Source organism: Erythrolamprus reginae, chromosome 2 (genome assembly GCF_031021105.1).
Source record: "Erythrolamprus reginae isolate rEryReg1 chromosome 2, rEryReg1.hap1, whole genome shotgun sequence".
Lineage (NCBI taxonomy): Eukaryota > Metazoa > Chordata > Lepidosauria > Squamata > Dipsadidae > Erythrolamprus > Erythrolamprus reginae.
In genome coordinates this window covers 83,277,690-83,300,618 of record NC_091951.1, presented here as the reverse complement: position 1 = coordinate 83,300,618, position 22,929 = coordinate 83,277,690, and the positions used below count along the sequence as shown (strand labels likewise).

The following is a 22,929-nucleotide window of genomic DNA, read 5'->3' as shown; positions in this document are numbered from 1 at the left end:
GTGATTTGGATTCTGCGCATGAGAAGTAAAATCTCCTGAGAGGACGCACAGGCGCATGAGATTTTGGTGATTTTCACAATAAAAAATCACTGAAATCTTGCACGTCCACCTGGTCATGGAATAAATCAAGTTCTTAAGTAGAGGTACTACTGTACCTGTAATGGATTTAGATTGTTGTTATTTTATGCAGTTCTCACCATATCAATCAGGGGGCGGTTGCAAATTACCTCCACTGTTCCATGCGCAGCTCCAGGTAACCGGTGGAGATGGAACAAGATTGGGCTTCAGCTCCGCATGGAACAGTGGAGGTAATTTGCAACCGCCCTCTGATTGATTCGGTGAGAACTGCGTAAAATAACAACAATCTAAATCCATTACAGGTACAGTAGTACCTCTACTTAAGAACTTGTTTTTTTCCATGACCAGGTTCTTAAGTAGAAAAGTTTGTAAGTAGAAGCAATTTTTCCCATAAGAATCAATGTAAAAGCAAATAATGTGTGCAAACCCATTAGAAAAGAAATAAAAGCTTGGAATTTGGGTGGGAGGAGGAGGAGGAGTAAGAAGAGGAGGAGGACAGTCGCCGCTGAACAAAGAAGGTGAGGTTAGGGGCATAGTTCCCTCTAAGCTGAGCAGTGAGCAATCGCTCACTTAAAAATCATCATCAACTCAGAGTTTTCCAAACCTGCCCAGAAGCCGAGAGGGAAAGAGTGAGAGGGAAGTAGAGAGAGAGGAAGAGAGGAAGAGAGAGAAACAGATAGAAAAAAGAGAGGAAGGAAAAGAGAAAGAAAAAGAATGGGAGTAAGGAAGAGAGAAAGAAAATCAAAATCTAGTTTGAAACTAGCTCAACTATTTAAGTGGCATTTTGATATTGATAGAGTTGCCCTATTATGAGCTCACTGTTATAGACACATAGTATTTATTTATTTATTTATTTATTTATTTATTTATTTATTTATTTATTTATTTATTTATTTATTTATTTATTTATTTATTTATTTATTTATTTATTTATTTATTTATTTATTTATTTATTATTTCTGTGCCGCCCAGTCCTGAAGGGACTGCCGCTCAGACACTATACTTTTCCGCGCCCCCCCCCCCCAAAAAAAAAAAAATTAGAGGGAACACTGGTGAGGGGAATCAAAAAACCCCAAAATTTTAAGGCTTAAAAAAATAAATAAAGAGGGACTCTAAGGCAGCGAGGAGGAGCATGCGCCCATACACCCGCTGCGAGGCTGTCTCCCATACACTGTGCCAGAGAGAGAAACCCAGGGGGAATGCCAGGAAACTGGCCGGGCCTTCGTGTCGCTCTCAAATTTCCTGGGAAATGTTTCCGGGCTCGGGTTTTTAAGTAGAAAATGGTTCTTAAGAAGAGGCAAACCCGGTTCTTACCTAGAAAAGTAGAGGCGTTCTTAGGTACAGGTACCACTGTATATTCTATGCCTTATGCCATAACTGAGGCCAAAATTTCCACTGCCAAGCTAGACAGTTATTAAGTGCATTTTACTCCATTCTACAACCTTTCTTGCCACAGTTAAGATGTAAAACCACAAAAGCAAAATAAAACCCAGTAACTTAATCATCCCACTGCAGAAATCCTCACTTTACCCTAGTACCTTAGTAAAAATCAAAACCTTGATGGTCTTTCAAAAGCTGTAAGAGTGGGACACAACTATACACACACTTAGAGTATATGCAGAACAGATTGTGAGAAAAGCTGAATTTGCAGAAATAGAAATGTTTCTGGGAAAAGGACCAATAATCTCAGATATGTTAATTACTCACTATAATGGCTAGAAGGGAGGAAAAAATTAAGGAATTGCCTATTAAAGGTGAAAGAATAGAATACCAAAGTTGGTGTGCTACTCATTAAAAGGCACAACTATGATGGAAAACTAAAAGGTTCCACTGCTATTTCGTCAATTCCTGCAGCTTTTTAGGTAGAATGTAGTTTGAAATTGTGGATAGAAGGGTTGTTTCCTGGGGGGCAAAGAGAGAGAGAAAATGGAATGTCTGGTAGGCAGGAAGAGGGTGAGGTGAACCCTCTCTACCAGTTCACAGATAATATTTAATCCAGATAGTTACTTTAGTCTGGCAAGGTTCCGTTTGTAGGCAAACAATAAAGAACTATAAGTAACTCCGCATGCCATTCTTGGTTCTTTGAGCTACAATTATAGAGCTGAAGTAAAATTTATTCGGCTAATATATAAAGAGTACTTCACAGGCTTGAAATATGCTATATAAATGCTAAATGGTGGCATTATAGTTCCAAAGGTGACAGGTAATTTCCAAACTCAGTATCTCACCCAAAACAAACCAATAGGATATTAAATACATAGCTGACAAGTCCTTAGAATCTCAAAGACATAAACTTAGCTCCCTCTTCATCACCTAGAAGTTTAGCTCCATATTTCAGTTGTCTGTTTTATTAGACCAAAGTATTCCTATATCTGAATTATTACTTCATTTCTAGCTCAATGAAGACTAGGTTAACATAATAATTTTGCCTTTATGTGCGATAATTTAACATTTCACATTGCTATATATTAAACCAAAATGTATTCATTGACTAAATATATGGAGGGAAATTCAATACAGATCCGAAAATGCTTCCTAATGTTCCCTTTAAAATTTCCCAGTTTTCTAAGTTTTCGATACTCGGATTGAAGCACATAGGCTTCAGTCAGGTCCTCCATTCCGGTGGGAAGAATTCTGACTCCTGATTGGTTGCACTGTCTGTTCTATAAAAGGGCTGTCTGTCAGACAGAGCCTTTGCTAGAATTTATTCAGCTAATGTATAATATAAATAGTTGCTGAGTGAAGAGTGGTTTGTTGTCACTGTCTCTGCTGTCTGTCTCATCCATTCAATCTATCTAAGACTAAGAATAATATTTCAAGAATATTGTTATAATTTAGTTTAATGTCTATGGAAATTCTCAGTCGTCTGGGTCATAGTTGTCCCAAAGGTGCTTTTTCAAGGGGCAGCTGGATTTTATGCTTTTTCTTTGAAGACATTTCGCTTCTCATCCAAGAAGCTTCCCCACCATCCAGTCAGAACTGAAGAAGCTTCTTGGATGAGAAGCAAAATGTCTTCAAAGAAAAAACAGAAAATCCAGTTGCCCCTTGAAAAAGCACCTTTGGATAATTTAATTTAAGTATGGCTTCTCTTTCGTTAAGAAATATTACATGTGAAGTCCAATGTCCTGCCAGGAAATTGTCCTGCCAGAACGTTGGAAGTCAAGCATGGCAACTGAAAGGAGAAAGGCCAAATATTAGATCCAATGACAGGAGAAAATATGTTTACAATATAGTTAGCAAATCCTTGAGTTTCAAGGTCTTCCTAGCACTATGGCATTTCCCGTGGCTTTAGGATTTTTTTGAATAGTATTTTCTTTTCAACAACCATCTAGATCAAGTTTTAATGTCTATGGCTCAACTCTCTTCAGTCTTAGTGGTGTCCAGGTTTCCAATTGAGGCAATAATACCTTCCCCAACAGAATAATAAAAATGAAAAAAAGGGCTGTAGTGAAACCTATTTCACTGGTAGATGGAGAGGTATCAAGTGCTCCATTACGTCTGACTTATTTTAAGGGTTAAAGAAGCACTATATTCTTCTTTCTATTTTAACTTGAAAAGAATGCTTATCAATAAAATTGATGAGAGTTAAGAGAATATGCCCCGCCACCCTGATTTTGGGACCTAAAATCAAGATACAATTGAAAATGTCCTTCTGTGACCTGTTTCCTGCCAGAAAAGTTATTCAACCTCGGTATGTGAAAAGACCGCAGAGACATAACTTGCTCTGCAATGCTGACAATGACTGTCCTGCTGGCAAAGGTGGTAGCAATTAGTTTAATTGGAGACCTGCAGGATGTTGTCCACCAAATTATTTTCTCCTGTAAGGGAAAAGGGCAGTTTGTATGAACAACACAATCAACTAATTTTTGGGAGACAAACTTGCATATACTTTGATGCAAAAAGATTCTATCATCAATAGCATACAATAACTAGGGGGAATTATTCAGGATTGCACATAAAAGTTTACTCTTGCTGTTAAGTCACCACACAGGAATCCAGTTGAATCAAACTCGTTTATTGTAAGAAATGACAAGAGCATAGCTCAGGAAAATAGCTCTTGTTCTGTCGTCCTCTGCATCCTGCAGGTTACTTGCTTGAAGAAAGATTCTAAATTTGGACATGTATGATGTCCACGATTCCGAGACTGAATTGAAGAAAGGCGGTGGTGGAGCCATGACCGAGCTCATGGTTGCTTCGCGGGAGTTCGACCTCCTCGTCGCCACTGTTAAGTCACCACACAGGAATCCAGTTGAATCAAACTCGTTTATTGTAAGAAATGACAAGAGCAAACGTTCACCAACTGAGCAACTCCCAACAAGGGCAACGGCTAATCCGTTGCCCTATTTATACTGTTTCTAAACGCGGGCTTTTTCTAACTGACAACTTTTTAACCTTCGCGGCTTTTTCCCCAATAGCCGTGTCTTACCCAATCAGTGAATTTTTCTCATTTTATTTAAACAAACACAACACTTGCAAATTTGCTTGACTGTTTTCCTTCTCCAGCTGTAGATGAGCTTCTCCTTGGGTTTAGACTATTAGCCAGGGATATGATAAGAAGCAAGATGCCAGCAGCACTGCTCAAAGCAAAACAAAGAACGGCAGGAGGGTAGGATAGAAAGAAAAGGTAGACAGAATTGTCACAGCCAGGCTGTTACAAATTGTTCAGGCAGATGATCTGCAAAGTGCCATGGCTATTGAGAACCAGAACTGCTAATAGATCACACCTGGCTCCAACCCTTTCAAAGCTTCAGCTTTCTCAGCAGATTTCATCCACACCTACGGTACTTGAACTTGGACCATTCCCTTCTCTTCCCAATCTCTTTTCCTGAAATTTCCCCATCCAAATGCTTAAATTACAGTACTCAGATGAGGAGGACTCACTTTCTAGTGCAGGGGTGGGCAATTAATTTTGCCATGGGGCTGCATGAGAAATTGGGATGGTTTTAGAGGGCCGGACTAATATAATTAACTCAGTTCTACCCAATGCTGTATATTATATATTATATATTATATATTATATATTATATATTATATATTATATATTATATATTATATATTATATATTATATATTATATATTATATATTATATATTATATATTATATATTATATATTATATATTATATTATATATTATATATTATATTATATATTATATATTATATATTATATATTATATATTATATATTATATATTATATATTATATATTATATATTATATATTATATATTATATATTATATATTATATATTATATATTATATATTATATATTATATATTATATATTATAGCTTGAACACCCGGTTCTTATCTAGAAAAGTTGGATTGACCTCCCCGGGCTGGTCACAGACAATGGGCGGTCCATATCTGGCCCTCAGGCCGCATCTTGCCCAGGTCTGTTCTAGTGGAAAGTAATCACCCTAGACCAGTGATGGCGAACACTTTTTGGTTCATGTGCCATAAGAGCAGGGGTAGGCAGCAGGCGGAAATGAAGATGTGTACGCAGCTCCAGCTGATCGGCGGCTGTCACTTCCTGGATTACTGGTCTCAGCTCAGCTCTCCTTTTTTCTCTTACTGATGCTGCTGCATCTGTGCTCCTTGCTTTTCTCATCTTTCCTCCTTCCTGACCTCGGATGAGCTTCCCTCTCTCCTGCCCGGCTGCCCTCCAGCCTCACGCAGCCACCACCCGCCTGAGGTGCAAGCAGAAGGTGTGGGTGGAAGCAGCACTGGCAGCATTTATGCTTCTGGCAGCACCCGTTTGCCTAGCTACCCAGCCTGAGGTGGGGGTGACCCAGGAAGGAGAGCGCAGGAAATGGGAAGCAAATTGTCACCCCAGCGAGAAACACTAGTAAGGTTGTAAGTCGAGGACTTAACAGTTCAGTTGAATGATGATCATTCAAGCCACTCCCACCTGATTACATGGCCGGCAAGCGACTCCTACCCAGTCACATGACCATTTAGGCCACACCCACAAAATAAGCCACACCCACAGTGTGGCAGTAAAAATTTTGGCTGCCCATTACTGCATAAGGGTGTGTGTGTATATGCTAGCATGCATTCACATACCGAACCCCTTCCATCCCCTCGCATGCACACACCCCTGTGATCCCCCCAGTGCATGCGCACAGGCCTTTCTGAAACCTGGTAGACAGTGGTGGGTTCCTGCTTGTGTGGACCAGAGAGCCACATGGGCATGAACCCACTGATTTCCAGCATTTTTTTTTTACGGCACCTCTGTGTGTAAGAGGCCCTCCCACCTGTCCTTGCCTTAATGATGACCTTTATTCTTTATTCACTACCACCCCTACTTACCACACAGGATTGTTAGGAAAAAAATTGCAGGAGAGTATGGTATTAAATATGCAACAGTAATTTAATAGGAAACATTTAATAGGAAAGTGAACACAAGAACAAGGGGGCATAATCTGAGGTTAGTTGGGGGAAAGATCAGAAGCAACGTGAGAAAATATTATTTTACTGAAAGAGTAGTAGATGCTTGGAACAAACTTCCAGCAGACATGATTGGTAAATCCACAGTAACTGAATTTAAACCTGCCTGGGATAAACATATATCCATCCTAAGATAAAATACAGGAAATAGTATAAGGGCAGACCAGATGGACCATGAGGTCTTTTTCTGCCATCAGCCTTTTATGTTTCTATGTTTCAACCGAAGCACAGCTGAGGGCTTCTTCCAAACAAAGACGCCGGGAAAAAATGGCAGAAAATCAGTGGGTTCCTAGTGGTGTGGCTCTCTGGACCATATCGGTACCACCACTCCTGATAGGTGGAAAAAATGCCCAAGCGGGCAAACCGGAAGTGCGTTTTCTTGAACTTCTGATCTGTCCATTGGGGATTTTTTTTTGCCTCCGGGACTTCAGGGAAGCTTTCTTGAAGCATCCAGAGGACAAAAATGCCTTTCCAAAGGGCGAAAATCCCAATGCATGCATGTGCACTGGAGTTGACACAGGCTAAAGTCTTGCATGGAGGCTTGTGTGGTGGCACCAGCAGAAGATGGAAGCAAAGGCTTGTGGGAGGCAGAGGCGAACCCAATGCACCGGCCCCTTTGTCCCACTGTCTCCTGGCTTGCCTGCAGCTGCACTGAACCCCTGGGACTCCCCCACTCTTCAAAACTGCCATCCAAGGGGCTGCTTCATTCTGATTAATGGAGGATGGGTTGTGATTTTACCATAGTGCAGATGGGAATGAGTGTTCAGGAGAGAGCAAGCAGAGGAAATAACAGAAGCAGTGTGAAACATTTCTTAGGATGGGACTCAGAAAGGTGTTTGGTTTTCAGTTATTAAACACTGCACAAAAAAACAGATCTGTTGGAGATTTAGAGTCAGTGTCATATGCGGGTGTGATAGCAATGGCAGGGCTTTGATCACACGGCCATCCCCATCACCTTGTCTTTCAGCCTCTGGGGGGAAAAAGCCCTGTTTCAAACATAGTAAATTGTTATGGGATTACTGAAATTGAAAGGTACACAGGAGTCAGCATGGGAACTAGAATATGTTAATATTTCTCTCCATGCTGGTTTATCTGTTTTTTTGTTTTTATTTGTGTCCCACATATATTATGTGGGCTGAAGGCAATAATCATATCCAGCACACTTTCCTCCTCCTATTTTCTCCACAACAACAACCCTATGAGTTGGTCTGACAGAGAGTTGGTTTGGCCCCAAATCACCCAAATGTCTTTCATGGATAAAGTGGGACTTGAATGTTAGTACTATGTACAAAACGGTTGGGTTTGCAATATTTAAAAAGCTAACAATGAATGTTTATATGTATTGGAGTAGTATAGCTTTAAGAGGTAATATTGCAAATTGCCATAAGAGGGAGCCAGAAAGCATGATTCACCCTGCTCTGCTCACTCTGTTCTTTCTGCTTGTGTCAGTGTGACTGATGTTAAGCTCTACATTATTCAGTGCTAGTTCGATGTATTTGCAAGCTGTAATGTATGTCTGATATGTAAGACAAAGACAGGCTTGTAATATTATTATTGTATTGAGAGATATTGACTGATTTGAATGTGTATGAGCTGTTCTACCGCCTCTTGGCACGAGCCTCTAATTCAATGCAAAAGTAGCCAAAACAGACACACACACGGGAAAAGTCAACAATACTTTCTTTATCCACAGAAAAATAGAAGCAAAACCCTCTTTTTGTAGTCAAATTGCTCACTTGTAAAACAAACAGACCTGAAGGCAGTGAAATAACATTTTAAAAAATCTCAAAGCAATTAACAAGTAGCTGTGAAGTCGTCACAACTACTCTCCTTCAGACATTGTTTAACTCACACGGTTAACTATGATTTACGTTCAGAGTCCAGATATCAAAGCACAGGGTCCTTGGAGAATCCGGAGAGTCAAGGCAAATCCACAATCACGAACAGATAATCTCCCACACTGAAAGGCCGGCACGCTGCCCATTTAACAGCAGCCCTAATTACTTGAACCACACCCAACCACGGGTGAACTTTCTTATCTCTTGTAATACCTACGTAGCTGCTCTCTTCTATTCATGGCTCTTCGCATGTGTGGGTCTATAACTGCTTCCTCATCAGAGTCCAGCAAAGATAAGGAGGAGGATGAATGGCTTCCTCCTGGGCTGCCTGCCAACCCCCCCTCTGAGGGTCCCATTTCACAATCACTCCCTGCTTCCGATGATACTTCACTGCCCGAAGCAGTCAGCAATAAAACAGGCCTTTGACACTGGGAGGTTTCACCCACATCCACCCCCACAGTCCTTGGAGCAGGAACTGGGCCAGAGCCAACCACAACATGAGTGAACTGTTCAACTTGACTTTGCTAAAAGTACACATATTTTATACACTTTAATGTATCTGTTTTGTATGATTGAATAATTATTCATATATCCTGGATATCTGCTGGAATCCCACGTTTCCTCTGTGCATGTCCTTGATAACTCAAGGGTTCTGCACACTCCTTAATATTGTAGTCTCAGTCTCCCAATTTCCAGCCTGGTGATTTAACCAATAGAGAAAACTGGTGAAACCTCTCACTTTCTGAACTTGTTTGCTCCTCAAGGGAACAGAGCAAGATAAAAGGGGGTGGGGGACAGCAGCTACCATTTGAGGTTCTGAGAAAGTCCACATCTCCTTGTGGCTCTATGTCCCTAAAGGGGAAAAAAGCAACACATATTAAAGGAAGCTATATTTTTTATTATCACTATGCCCTTTGGCTCAAAGTATAAACCTTCTTGTTGTTAGAAATTATTATTATTATTATTATTATTATTATTATTATTATTATTATTATTATTATTGTTATTGTTATTTATTTATTTATTTATTTATTCATTCATTCATTCATTTATTTATTTATTAGATTTGTATGCCGCCCCTCTCCATAGACTCGGGGTGGCTCACAGCAATAATAAAAAACAATGTACAATAACAAATCTAATATTTAAAAATATCTAAAACCCCCTTATTTAAAAACAAGACATACACACAAACATACCATACATAAATTATATAGGCCAGGGGGAGATGTCTCAATTCCCCCATGCCTGACGGCAGAGGTGGGTTTTAAGGAGTTTACGAAAGGCAAGGAGGGTGGGGGCAATCCTAATCTCAAGGGGGAGCTGGTTCCAAAGGGTCGGGGCCGCCAAGAGAAGGCTCTTCCCCTAGGTCCCGCCAGATGACATTGCTTAGTCGATGGGACCCAGAGAAGGCCAACTCTGTGGGACCTAACAGGTCACTGGGATTCGTGCGGCAGAAGGCGGTCCCGGAGATATTCTGGTCCGATGCCATGAAGGGCTTTATACAACCATGTATATATATAAACACAATATATGGTACCTCTACAATATAAATAAAACAAAATAATTAAGCAATGGATGGAAACAGCAATTAAATTTGAAAGCAGCAAGTGCCAGAAACAAGTGCCCAGTGTAGGCCAAAACATACCTTGGGGATCGGAACAATTAAAAAAACCAACAGGATAGCAGAACAGGGAGATGTAAGAGGCCCAAGAGAATAGGAAGCCTCATCTGATACTAACAAAATAACAAGATAGGCTTCAGCCTTAAGGACTTTCCCTAGGGAGATTAATCCATAATTGCCAGGGCGGGAATACCCTTGAAAAAGCACAGTCCTTTGTAATTAACTAACAAGGGATGTATAGAAAGAGGCCCTGCTTCAGAGACAATGGCTTTGAGGTCTTGAAGCACTTTATTGCTTAAAACAGCACTTTACATTAGGTCTAGAAGCTGAGAGAAGATAATTCAGTCTTAGAATAATATGATCAAATGTCCAGCATGATCAGCATCTCAGCTGCTGTAATTTGTACTAAACTCGGGTTTTGGGGCTCTTTTAGAGCATAGCAACAAATAAAGCTTTGCTAGTTGAATAGAGAGCATTACCTGGCACAGAGCCTGACTGCCAAATAACCACAAGGAATTCATACAAGGGATTGGCAATATGGTGTTCTATTTCCCTTGTCATGCACCAAGCTGTTTTGTTTAAAAATATATTGTTTTAATTAGCTATCTGTATTGATCTGCATTGTATTGAACACAGCACCTCATATTTGTTTGTTTGTTTGTTTGTTTGTTTATTTATTTATTTATTCATTCATTCATTCATTCATTTATTTATTAGATTTATATTCCGCCCCTTTCTGAGGACTATTATTATGTATATAGTGGTACCTCTAGCTAAGAACGCCTCTACTTACGAACTTTTCTAGATAAGTGAAGTGAAGGAGACCAGACAAGTACTTTGGAAGACGGTTCCTTTATTAGCTCTTTTTGGAAGTGACTCAGCGGGGAACTCGTCTGAGCTGTCAGTGGAAAATACAGCTCTATTTATACTCTTTGAGGCTCGCGCCTAAAAGGAACTGTCATGCGTCTTAACCAATCAGACGCGATCTTGTTATATTTACATTTTCTGCCCGGAGACAGCTTTTTCTACAATATATTTTTTTACACAGACTTAACACCCCTCCTCCCTTAGTCTTGTAGCCATGTCAATCAGTGAGCCATGTGATGTAATCCTCCAATCTGCTTGGCCTGCGTGAAGCTCACTCAGACCTGCGCAGATCATTTGAGTCTGGGATTTCTACGGTGGAGGTTGGTTCGCTGTTGTTTCCTGAGTGCAGCTGGGCCCGAGTTGGGGCTCCGGCCTGTTGAGAAGACGATGTTGGTGCCGCACTAACCTCTGACGAGGAAGACGGCTCGGCGTCGCCGGGGGATGCTTCCAGCCCCGGTGAGTCCATTTGTAATTCCAAAATTTCAGGCTGTGTGTGAGAGTCTGCTTGGGGGGAAGAAGTTTCGTTAGCGGTCCGTTCGTTGTTAGATGCTATACGCCCCCGCAAATGATCAATGTGCCGTTTCCATGTGCGGCCATCCTCAAGTTGTATAATATATGTTTTTGGAGCGGTCTGTTGAATTATTTTTCCCTTGAGCCAATTTAAACCCCCATCAAAATTTTTAGCAAAAACATTTTGTCCAAGGTACAAACTTCTTTCAGGTGTTATACATATTACATCATTATAATTTTTTGTACAATAGCGAGGGTGTAACCTGTCCAGGGGGGACCTTATTTTCCGACCCATTAGAATTTCTGCAGGGCTTTTATTTGTAATGGAATTGGGGGTGATATGTTGCATCAGTAGAAATTGATCTAAATTATGTTGTATTTCCCCTGGGCCTGCCCTGCGCAGTGCTTCTTTGGCTACACGAACATAACGTTCTGCCAGACCATTAACCCATGGCGAGTAAGGGGATATGAGGGCGTGTCTGACTCCCAAATTGCTTAAAAAACATTCAAATTGTCTGGCAGTCAATTGTGGCCCGTTATCAGAAACCAGAATATCTGGACACCCATGAGTAGCAAATAAATGGTACAAAGCTTTTATAGTGGCACAAGTGGTGATGTTTTGCATAGCTATTATTTCCACCCATCTAGAGAAAGCGTCAACCACAATTAAAAAGTTCTGAGACCCAATAGGGCCTGCGAAATCGATGTGTATTCGTGACCATGGCCCAGTGGGTTTCTCCCATTCTACTGGTGTAGTTTTAGGGGGTTTGGGACGCGACTCCTGGCAAGGGTCACAATTTGCTACCCACTGTTCGATGTCGGTATCTAGGCCTGGCCACCACAAGTGTCCCCTGGCCAAACCCTTCATTCTGACTATGCCGGGATGGCCCACATGCAACATAAAGAGCACCTTTTGTTTTAGACTGTTAGGAATGACCACCCTGTCACCCCATAAGACACAACCCTTCATGTAGGACAATTCTAACCTCTTTGATTTGAAATCTGTTAGCCCTGCTTCCTCAGGGTCTCCCAACCATCCCTTTTGTATACAATTAATAACTTTTAGCAAAAGTGGATCCTTCTTAGTGTGCTCTGCTACCTCTTTGGCTGTGGTCAGAGGGTTTTCTTCAAAATCCAATAGTAATACGTCCTCTGACGGGGTTGGGTCTTTAACTAGTTCTGTTATGGGGCACCGGCTTAGGCCATCTGCATGGTTTATTGACTTTCCCGCCTTGTGGGTTAATTCATATTGATATCCCGATAGGAATAATGCCCATCTAATTAATCTGGGGGACATGAAAGGAGGAGTTGGCTTGTTAGAAGCCAGCAGACCTAATAAGGGCTTGTGATCTGTGATTAATTCAAAACTCCTCCCACACAGGTAGTTATGAAATTTCTTTACGCTAATTACTAGAGCCAATGCTTCTTTGTCCAGTTGGCTATAATTTCTTTCAGCCATGGACAATGTCCTAGAGAAAAAAGCGATTGGGGCTTCTGTCTTGTTAGGCATTACATGAGCCAATACCCCGCCTACCCCATAAGCCGAAGCGTCACACGTAAGCCTTATGGGCAATACTGAGCTATATTGAACCACTACGCTTTTAGAGGTCAATAATTGTTTTATTTTACGAAAAGCTTCGTGCTCAGGTGTGCCCCAGGTCCAGGGAATTCCCTTCTGCAGCAGCCGGTGTAGGGGTTCTGCTGCCGTTGCCTTCTGTTTTAAAAAAATAGAATAAAAATTAAGAAGGCCCAGAAATGCTTGTAATTCTATCTTATTGTTTGGTTCGGGTGCTTCTGTTATGGCTTTTAATTTATCTGTTGTGGGGTGGATTCCATTACCATCTATCATGTAACTTAGGAATTCTATGCTTTTGGCTCCCCATACACATTTGTCTGACTTGACTCTCAATCCCCTGGATTGTAACCTGGACAACACTTCCCTGATTCTTTGATTCAATTGTGACTGGGTTTCCCCTGAAATAAGGATATCATCAAAGTAGGGGGTAGTTCCCTTGATGCCTGCCAATAAACGCTCCATTAGGCTTTGGAAAATGCCTGGGGCTATGCTGACTCCAAATTGTAACCGGGTGCATCTGAAAGCACCCCTGTGGGTCACTATTGTTTGGGCCAGAGATGTGGGCTCATCGACCGGAAGCTGTTGGTATGCTTGTGCGAGGTCGATTTTTGAAAAGACCCTCCCCTCTCCTAGGGAATGCAGGAGTTGTTGGACTACCGGGATTGGATATGGGTGGTGTTGGAGGGCCTTGTTTAGCGTTGCTTTGTAGTCCGCACAGACCCTTAAAGAGCCATCAGGTTTAAGCGGTGTGACTATGGGGGTTTCCCATGGCCCTTGTTCCACTGGGACTAGAATGCCCTGAGCTATAAGTTTATCCAGTTGGTAGTCTAGTTTAGGTAGGAGCGGTAAAGGTACTCTGCGAGGCTTGAGTCTGACCGGGGGAACCTTGGGGTCTATAGAAAAAGAGATAGGGGACCCATTATAAGTGCCCAATGTGGGGCTGAAAACCTCTGGAAATTCTTGCACAAAGTTAGGAATATTATCATCAGAATTAATGTTACAGATTCCTGAAATCTCAATACCCAAAGGAGACATCCAAGTTAACCCAAGGAGGGAGTGTTTAGCTCCCTCAACCACAATTAATGGAAGAGAACATGTACATTTTTTAAATTGGACAGGCACATCCACTTTCCCTAAGACAGGTAAAACATTTCCCTGAAAATCTCTAATTACCAAAGTTGTTTGAGCTAAATCAGATTTAAGAAAGTTAGGCATATACATTTTAAATTTGTCCCAAGGCATAATAGAATATTTTGACCCTGTGTCCAATTCCAGAATACAAGGTTTGCCATTTAGGAGCAACGAGATAACAATTTTGCTCCCTTTTTTTGTATTTGCGCAATTTACGTAAAGTTGTGCGTTACCTCGTGAGTAGTCATGGTTAGCAGTGGAGTAATTTCTTCGGTTGAAGCCTCTGAAAAATTTGTTGTGTGCCTGGTTGGTGTACCTCTGAGGGCGAGGTGCAGAGAAGGACTCCTCGGGTAGGGGGGCTCTGCATGCCTCGGCGATGTGCCTGCGCTGGTTGCAGCGGCGGCAAATGGCGTCCCGGAACGGGCAGCGTTGTCGTGGGTGGTTCCCTCGGCAGCCGGGACAAGGGTTGGATGGTCGAGGGTATCTGGGCTGTCTGGCTGGGTCAGTTGGAAGCAGGAGACAGTTGTCGTCGTCTGCGGCTGCTGGGCTGAGGTCATCCGGGGCCTCGGTGTGGGAAGCAGCAACGGAGATTTTTGAAACGATTTCTTTTTTGTCGTGCTCTTTTAGTTCTTTTGCAGCCGCGTCAGCGACCTCGGCGGTTTGAGCCAACTTAATGACAGATTGAAGTGTTGGCTCGTCCTCGGTTAGAAGTTTATTTCGGGCTGTGGCGTTCTTCATCCCGAAAATAAGAGCGTCGGTGAGACGAGCTTCCGGGCTGTCAAATTTGCACTTTGACAGCACCGTTCGAAGTCGCGTGGCGAATTGGTTTATCGACTCTGATTCACGCTGTGCCATTCTCGAAAATTGGTGTCTGTAGACTACGGCAGGCTTCGTTGGTTTGAAGTGATTTGCGAGTCTTGCTTGTAGGTCGTCCCATGGAACAGATTTAGCCGGGAGCGGGTCGGTTAGAGTTTGAACGAGGTCGAAGAGTTCTGGACCGCAATAATTGAGAAAAATAGCCCGCTTCCTGTTGGCTTCGGCTTCTCCCATTCCTGCCGCTTCGAGGAAGATTTCGAATGTTGCCATGTAGGCGTCCCATGATGATTTCTCGGGATCAAAGTAGTCGGGAGCCCGGCCGATCTGCAGGTTACTCATTCTTGACACGTGGATTCTTCGGTTCTCTCGTCGCCAGTGAAGTGAAGGAGACCAGACAAGTACTTTGGAAGACGGTTCCTTTATTAGCTCTTTTTGGAAGTGACTCAGCGGGGAACTCGTCTGAGCTGTCAGTGGAAAATACAGCTCTATTTATACTCTTTGAGGCTCGCGCCTAAAAGGAACTGTCATGCGTTCCAATCAGACGCGATCTTGTTATATTTACATTTTCTGCCCGGAGACAGCTTTTTCTACAATATATTTTTTTACACAGACTTAACAATAAGAACCAGGTGTTCAAGATTTTTTTGCCTCTGCTCAAGAATCATTTTCCACTTACAAACTTGAGCCTCCGAAACTGTAACCAGAAAAGGTAGGGAGAAGCCTCCGTGGGGCCTCTCTGGGAATCTCCTGGGAGGAAACGGGTCCGGAAAAGGCGGGGAGAAATCTCTGTGGGGCATCTCTAGGAATCTCCTGGGAGGAAACAGGGCCTCCACCCTCTCTGTGGTTTCCCCAATTGCACACATTATTTGCTTTTATATTGATTCCTATGGGGATAATTGCTTCTTCTTACAAACTTTTCTACTTAAGAACCTGGTCACGGAACGAATTAAGTTCGCAAGTAGAGGTACCACTGTGTTATGTTTTGCCTAGGATACCAAAGTGTAAGAAATATTTGGACAAGCTAGAGGAGATTCAGAGGATCGGAATCATCATGTGGTGATGAGGTGCTGGTTAGGCCTTAGAACAATGGTTCTCAATCTTTTTTTGCCCATGCCCCACCTAAGCATCTCTAAAATCCTCATGCCCCTCTCATGACATATGTCTTACCATTAAAAAAGTGAACTCCTACCCATGTGGAGGAAGCCTAAAAAGGTCATTACCTTGTTTTAAACAAGGTTTCAATTGCCCCTATTAAAAATGAAATTGCCCCCCTGTGGGGCATGGGCCCCATGTTGGGAACAAGGGCCTTAGAACAAGAAGCAATTGAGAATGTTTAGCTAAAAATATTGAGGGGGGGAGAGTAGTGATGATGACCCTCTTTAAATTCATGAAAGTGTATCACACAAACTCAAGTCAAGATGCTCTTATTGAACAGTGCAAGATATAGAATAATACATTTTCAATTGTAAATGCAATTCAACAGTGGAATTTATTATCCAATGAGGTGATGAACTCCCTTCAATGGATGCGTTTAGAAAGAGCTGATACGGAGGCTTTAATTTGGTTTTCTGCAATTAGCAGGCATGTTGATTCAATGACCTACAAATTCTCTTCCAAGTTTATGATTTTGTTGTTCTATAAAACAAAAGGAACTGGATCCACGAGTGCCACTTATTTACAACTTATAGCCTGGGAGTCTGAAAAGAGTTGTGGTTTCTAGAAGTGACTCCTAAAATAGCCACAATCTTTTCCAGGCTATTTTAAAGAAATTGGCCTGTTTGAAATAGAAGCAGAGCAGTGCTGTATGGTTCTCACACTAGGTTCAAATGCTTCCTCTGAATCATTTACAAAGTATTCCTAGCTGCAGTGTTTTGTCACAGGTTCTTCTCTGTGTGGCATCCATTTGGAAAGACCATGAATAGTTTGTGTCATTTCCAGAAGGCACTTACCACCAGTGTTCCCTCTAATTTTTTTTTTTTGGGGGGGGGGGGCGGAAAAGTATAGTGACTGGGCGGCACAGAAATAATAAATAAATAAATAAATAAACAAATAAACAAATAAACAAACAAATAAATAAATAAATAAATAAACAAACAAACAAACAAACAACCCACCCTGTTTTGCCTCAGAGAATTTCAAAATAAAATACTGTACTGTGTGTCTATAACAGTGAGCTCATAATAGGGCAACTCTATCAATATCAAAATGCCACTTAAATAATTGAGCTAGTTTCAAACTAGATTTTGATTTTCTTTCTCTCTTCCTCACTCCCATTCTTTTTCTTTCTCTTTTCCTTCCTCTCTTTTTTCTATCTGTTTCTCTCTCTTCCTCTCTTCCTCTCTCTCTCCTTCCCTCTCACTCTTTCCCTCTTGGCTTCTGGGCAGGTTTGGAAAACTCTGAGTTGATGATGATTTTTAAGTGAGCGATTGCTCACTGCTCAGCTTAGAGGGAACTATGCTTACCACTCCTCCTAAAGACCCTCATAACATTCAGTGGAAAGATATCCCCCACCCCTGTAACTGAAGGGAGGAAAGAAAGAAAGAAAGAAAGAAAGAAAGAAAGAAAGAAAGAAAGGGGAAGGCAGATGTGTTGTGAAAGTGTGTTCTTAAATGTTTAAGAAAGTTCCTGAGCTCCATGGTCTGACTCCAGGAAAAATTTGCACTCTGCCTTAGAACCAATGTACACAAAATTTTTGCCAATACTTCTTTCTAACTGCAATAGGAGATTTGTTCCAGTGGCTACTTTTTCCTCATTTATTTCAATGCCAGATTTGATTAAATAAACTATTGCTCTCCCTCATAGATCTGTAAGTTATTGAGTCTTCTCAATATTTTGAGAATTTGCTAGATTAAAAAAAATACAGCTTCTTTTAAGATAGCAACGAAAGCCTTACATCAACACATTCAGCACCAGCCCTGCAAGCAGTGATTCCTAACGCTTCTGATAAATACACAATCTAATTAAAAGAAACTAAAGGTGTTGTATGTTCCACTTTGACTGTTATTTTCTAGTTAAAAATAGGCAGCAATGAAAATTGCTAAAATAAGAACAGCATTTGCAAATGTGAATTACTCATGGAAAAGGTGTAAACTGTCCTCTTTGTTTTATTTTGTAATTAACATAGATTAACATGTTCTTCACTCTGATTTTTGTTCCGTTGCCACTGAGGATAATTTTTAATACCATATCCTGCCTCACATTCTATGAAAAGTAAATCAAAAGAAGATAAAAGTATTTATTGAAATCTGAAACGCCTGTACTTCAAACAGGAAGTTTACAAATTTACCTGAAAGTAAATTTGAAAGAAACAAGTTATTGCTTTCTTGCTTTAAAAATGTAGGACTACAGTAATTTGGGAACTCAGATATTTTTTCACATTCATTCAGTAAGTGTTAGTTGCTATAAAAATGGGCTGCATCTTTAAGTAAATACCTTGGATCAGAGTAATGAAGCAGGGGCTGAAATGATGGTAATTAATTTAATTCCTCCTAAATTAGTTATAACTTGTCATCCATTCATACAAGCTGAGTTCACAGAATATCTGTGTCAATGCATAAGAATGGCATGGATCAGACTGGAGTGATATAAAATCAGCAGGAGCTGCAGGCAGAACCTAAGTTTCTCCCATTCTCTGCAGACTGTTTGTGCAAATGTTAGTTTATTTACTTATCTACTGAATATAGATATCTGCAGATGGTTACAAAGAATAGTAACTATTGCTGGAACAAATACTCCAGATCTTAAAATTTGACTGATGAGGCACAGTCTTTCTGCTAAACACATAATTCTGCTGTCTCGGGCTATAAAACATTCCAACATTTTCTTCAATTATCTAGATGTTTCTGCAACACGCATTGGCAAGGAATCATGGTGATTGCTATTTCTGTCATTTATTTCCAACATCTGGAAATCAAACAGCTGCCTGCTTTACTTTCTAGATTTAAAGATTCACCTCCACACATTGCTGCTTTGCTAGTAACAAAGGACCCCCAACAAATATGTTGCTTCAATTCAGAAACTCTGGAAATCTTTTGTATCCTCACCAAAGCAGATCACAGCTCCATCCAAAATAGGGGGAAAGTAGCAATAACAAGCCTATTGATTACACTGAAAATCTGCTGAGCAGTCTCTAGTTTTAGAATCATTGATAAAGAAAAATGAATGAAAACAAATGTTTCCAGAACTGACATTCCACAATAAGATATGGTGCTATACATTTTTAAAAATAGTTTCCATGTAAGAACCACTAAGCAAGCTGAAAATATTATCTTCTTAGGAATTGAAAGCTACTATCAAGTAGAGTTCAAGCAACTTCAGGGGGGGGAAAGGAGGAGGGAGAGAGAGGCCAGTTCCCTTGTAACTACTAAATATGTAAGGTAGGGTAATACTGTGCCCACAGAACTGGGTCTTTCTCAGTGCCAAAGGTCTTGCCTTGAATGGGGACAAAAGGAAAGAGGGATTTCTTTGCAAGGTTTCTCTTTGTTTTTGTCTTTTATGATTATCCCAGCATCAAATAAGTAACAGAATGGTAAATTAGTGAGCGAAAGGCATGGGCCCTTTGAGAAATCAGTAACCAAAAGGACCTGCAAATTCTCTACCATCTCATCAAAATGTTTTCCTTTTGAGCACGGCCCTTTGCCTTCCTTTACAGTAGTCCTCGCTCCATGCAATAGCCAATCTTTTCATTCTATTTTATTTAACCCATCTGCAAACTGCCTCTTATTCATTAAGCAAAACTTAAGGAAATCTTCAAAAAGAACTCATTTTAAATGCAGAAGAAGAGTGGTACTGCCACTGCTGCTATAGTGTTGAGGCTGAAAAACTTTAGCCCAAAGTACTGCTTGTCACGGGTGTAGTGGTTAAGGCACAAGGATAGAAAGTGAAAGACTTCTAGTACCACCTAAGCCATGGAGTCAACTGAATGACTTTGGGCCACTCATGTTCTTTTAGTCTAGGAAGAAGGCAAGGCAAATTACTTCTGAAATCCTGCCAGGAAAACTGCAGGGACTAGTCCATGCACTAACAGAGGAGAATATTGGGTGTCAGAGTTGAAAAGAGGGGTATTTGGTGTTTCTGAGCTTGGTTGTTTTCTTGCACACATTTCATTACCCAAACTAGGTAACATCATCAATGCTACGACCATTCCATGCAGTTGCAAGAAGTCAACAATTCCTGAAAGGCACACTCGCACTCCTTAGCCCACAAAAGCTTTGCTGCAACTTTCTGCCTGGAAAGTTGGCTGTGGCGAGGAGGGCATTTGCCCAGGTTTGCCTGGTGCACCAGTTGCGGCCCTATTTGGACAGGGAGTCATTGCTCACAGTCACTCATGCCCTCATCACCTCGAGGTTCAATTACTGCAATGCTCTCTACATGGGGCTATCTTTGAAAAGTGTTCGGAAACTTCAGATCGTGCAGAACGCAGCCGCGAGAGCCGTCGTGGGGCTTCCAAGATTTGCCCACGTTTCTTCAACACTCCGTGGCTTGCATTGGCTGCCGATCAGTTTCCGGTCACAATTCAAAGTGTTGGTCATGACCTTTAAAGCCCTACATGGCATTGGACCAGATTACCTCCGGAACCGCCTGCTACCGCACGAATCCCAGCGACCGATAAGGTCCCACAGAGTTGGCCTTCTCCGGGTCCCGTCGACTAAACAATGTCGTTTGGCGGGCCCCAGGGGAAGAGCCTTCTCTGTGGCGGCCCCGGCCATCTGGAACCAACTCCCCCCAGATATTAGAACTGCCCCCACCCTCCCTGTCTTTTGTAAACTACTCAAGACTCACTTATGCCACCAGGCATAGGGGAGTTAAGATATTCCTTCCCCCTAGGCCATTCCAAGTTATGCATGGTATGTTTGTGTGTATGTTTGGTTTTATAATAGGGTTTTTTAGTTGTTTTATTAATTGGATTGTTACATGCTGTTTTTATCATTGTTGTTAGCCGCCCCGAGTCTACAGAGAGGGGCAGCATACAAATCCAATAAATAAAATAATAAATGAATAAATAATTTAATATTAATCATTTAATGATAAGCACTAGTCCAAAAGGAAGAGAAGGTAGTATGGTGCCTTGGGTCCTGCTTCACAGATTTTGGTTCAGGAACAATGTTGCACGTTGATAGGATCAGCTGGAGGTGATACGAAAGCCTGCGAGAGGTTCTGCAAATCTGCTACCATCTGGATCCAAAGATGGATAAAGTAAAGATATAAAATAGTCTGATTTAATATAAAGACATTTCCTAGGTTTCTAGCTCTCTGAAAGTCCTAATACTGTATATAACGAAAGGGTGTCTTCCCTCTCTGGAACATAATTATTGGATTGCTGAGGAGGATTGGTTGGCATTGTGGTGCCTAGCTGGATAGGATTCCATCAGTAATTGCTATAAGAAATATTTCCCTTGCTCTGAATAAGATTCATATATTTTTACAGTCATTTGCACATTAGCAAACCTGACCTGGTTTTGTAATCTCATCATATTTTAGTCTCATAAGCTAGCCAGGAAATGATTCCTGGTTGAATGGAATTGCTCAAAGAGAAACAAAGCAAAGGTAACTGAAACAAGAAGATAATTTATTTATTTATTTAGAAGATTTGTATGGTTGCCCCCTCACTAACCGTAATTCTGTGCAGCTTGGAATGGAATTAGTTGCTTTAAGCAATCATGAAGAAAAATAGGAGGTGGGCTATGAACCTACTACTCATGAAGAAAAAAGCAAACCAGGAGAATCTATGGTTCAGTCCTAATCATTATTCTCTACCAGATGCACGAATAACCTCTCTTTTGTTAAATATGTGCAGCCAACCATGGCACCGCTACAGCAAGCCAAATAGTATACTAGAGTCATTCTCCATATTTTCTGCTGGAAGGAATAATACCTGTAAAAAAGTTATTTCTCAGGTGCCCGTAATCAAGCTGTCATATTATCTATGGATAATGTTCAGTGTGTCTGACAACCATAAACGAGGTCTATGAAAAGTATCACCACTCTAAAACAAACAAACAAACAAAGACTTTCCAGCTGCAGGACATCTAGCTTTCTCACAAAAATTCGAATATTATCCTATAACGGTGTTGGTGAATCTCTGGCACACCTGCCACTAGTGGCACCTGGAGTCATATCTGAAGGAACGCAAGGCATTGCCCTATGTCAACCCCAGTGTGCATGCTCCAGCATCACTTCCAGCATCAGGTGCTCATTTTCGGCCTTCTTTTCAGCTGTTTTTGCTCTCTCCAGGGTTCAGGAAAGCCTCCTGAAGCCCAGGCAGGGTGAAAACTGCCGAACTGGAAGTTCACTTGTATGCGTCATCCCCAGCCTCCTTTTTGCTGTCAGAGGTCTTCGGGAATTTTTTCGGCTTTGGACAGTTGCAGTCAGGCCTTCCATCTCAGCTCATTTTTTCTGTATCTACCGTGTTTCCCCGAAAATAAGACAGCTTAAAACCCACCTCTGCCGCCAGGCATGGGGGAACTGAGAAACACTTCCCCCTAGGCCTTTACAATTTTATGCATGGTATGTCTGTATGTATGATTGGTTTTTATATAATGGGTTTTTAACTGTTTTTAGTATTGGATTTTGTTATATACTGTTTTATTGCTGTTGTTAGCCGCCCCGAGTCTGCGGAGAGGGGCGGCATACAAATCAAATAAATGAATGAATGAATGAATGAATGAATAACAAACAAACAAACAAACAAACAAAAATAAATAAATAAATAAATAAAAAACAAACAAATAAATAAAATAAATAAAATAAATAAAATAAATAAATAAAATAAATAAAATAAATAAAATAAATAAAATAAATAAAATAAATAAAATAAATAAAATAAATAAAATAAATAAAATAAATAAAATAAATAAAATAAATAAAATAAATAAAATAAATAAAATAAATAAAATAAATAAAATAAATAAAATAAATAAAATAAATAAAATAAATAAAATAAATAAAATAAATAAAATAAATAAAATAAATAAAATAAATAAAATAAATAAAATAAATAAAATAAATAAAATAAATAAAATAAATAAAATAAATAAAATAA

The 22,929-nt window shown here is 40.7% G+C and overlaps 1 protein-coding gene and 1 non-coding gene across 2 annotated transcripts in view; one reads left to right on the top strand and one right to left on the bottom strand.

Moving 5' to 3' along the window:
• SUSD3 (sushi domain containing 3) overlaps nt 1–22,929 on the bottom strand; it is a 74,003-nt gene that overhangs the window by 31,752 nt on the left and 19,322 nt on the right. The window lies entirely within an intron of this gene.
• Nucleotides 20,891–21,009, top strand: LOC139163340 (small nucleolar RNA SNORA5). The gene has a single exon (XR_011558490.1). It is a non-coding gene; the product is annotated as a small nucleolar RNA SNORA5 (small nucleolar RNA).